We start from the raw sequence: 1,895 nt of genomic DNA, 5'->3' as shown, positions 1-1,895 counted from the left end.
TGCGTTCACCACTACTTTGGTTTGTCCGTACTCCGCGCTCCCACGCGGTCTTATATCCAGCTGTTTCAGGTTTGAGATTTGCTATTCTGTCTCTCACTTTCGGCCCGATGGACTCGAGGAGATAGCCAAACTTCTCTTCGTCAAAAATTGGTCTGCTGTTAATTTGCGTAAGGGACATGCTTTCAAACCTTACCCAATCCGTGGCGGTGCCTTTGAACGAAGTTATCTTCAATTGGGGAAGTTTCGCTAGGCTTGCTTTAGCGTCTCTAATTCGATTTTCTTTCCGGTCATCTTCAACTCGGCGTTAAACTTTTCTTCCCACATCTGCCGCTCTTTGTCACGCAACTCTTCTTGACGGCATAAATCTCTCACACTCTGTTCGTGGCTTTCTTTCGGTCGTTTTCGGCTTGGATTTCCTTTCGTCTCTGACTGATGGCGTTTTCGATCTTTCCCATCTGCAGTGTCCACTGAGCGAATCTTTCTTTCGTATCCTTTTCATGGCAGATTTAATGAAATGTATGAGGCTATTGTGTAGGCCATGCATTTCAAGCGCCCTTACTATACACTGATGGGACACCGAGTCAAAAGCCTTTTTCACGTCCATCCAACTACAGAATAAATTCTTCTTTTGGTAAGTTGCATCTTCTAGTACCATTTTGTCAATTAACTGGTTATCGACACAGCCCCGATGGTCTTTGCTTTCCCCTCTCTTTGGTCGATCTGCATCAAGTGATAACTTTCCTCATGTGATTGTAGAAAGCGGTCAATTACTGACGTTATCAGTTTGTAAACCGTGTTTAGACAGATGATTGGTTTGTAGTCAGAGGCCGAACGATTGTCTTTTTTCGGAATCTTAACAATTCTCCCCAATGTGAGCGAAGACGGAATTTCGAGCCTCTTCGTAATGATAACATTCAATGCTGTTGCGATGTCTTGATGGATGACATTCATTCTCTTCATCTAGAAATTTGTAATCTTATCTTCACCGGGGAAGGACCAATTCCGCTTCTTTTTCACGCTTTCAAAAATCATTTCTTTTGTCACCTGCAAACTTTCCTCGCTGGGTTGTTCTATATCTTGCTTAAAAAGTGTCTCGACGCTTCGTATCCAGTCGTCCTGATGGACTTTATAACTTGAGTTCTCCCATATTAGCCTCCAAAATGCTTTAATTCCATCCTTTGTTGATATTGTTGCATTTTCTCTTCCAGGCACTCTATCTCTGCCTCTGCGTTATCGCATTGGATGTTCATATCCCAAAGTAGCTTTACTTTACCATTCTCCACAACACTTTCAAGCTGGTGTAACAACTTCCAGTGTATAATCCTCGCCACATTATCTTGTCGTCTTTTATATTATTTCTGGGCCCACGTTTGCACTCACTTACCAGATGACACACACTCTCTCCCCTTTCACCATACATTCTACGCAGCGGTGACGCAGCAGTCCGATCAATGTGATGTTTCACGTAATTAGTCTTTACCTGTTCCTGTGCTGCACAGATAAGGGCTTCCGTTTGAACCTTCAAGTCAGATGATCTAAGTCAGTTCCAAATCTGTTCTGCATATGTGGTTTCCGGCATATCTCTCAGGAATTGTCCATGCATTGCTTTATCCTTCTATTCTAAACTCACTTTTGCAGTTTCAATAACTCCAGCAGTTTCAGCGGTTTCAATAACTCCAAACGTTTTTGCACCAACTAACAACTCTTCTGTTGCATTCTTAAGATACTACCCCAAGCTGTTTTCCTCACTCCTTATACAATACAGCTTATCACTACACACCCACCTTTCACTCTTGGAACATACCATCTATCAACATCTCCTTTTGGGTGTAGTGCGCCATTCATTGTCATCCTTTTTCTCGTGGCCCTGTCCAATGATCTTACTTCTTCCTTTA

This window comes from Montipora capricornis, chromosome 1 (assembly GCF_036669925.1).
Source record: "Montipora capricornis isolate CH-2021 chromosome 1, ASM3666992v2, whole genome shotgun sequence".
In the NCBI taxonomy this organism is placed as follows: Eukaryota; Metazoa; Cnidaria; class Anthozoa; order Scleractinia; family Acroporidae; genus Montipora; species Montipora capricornis.
Note: the sequence above shows the minus strand (reverse complement) of the source record.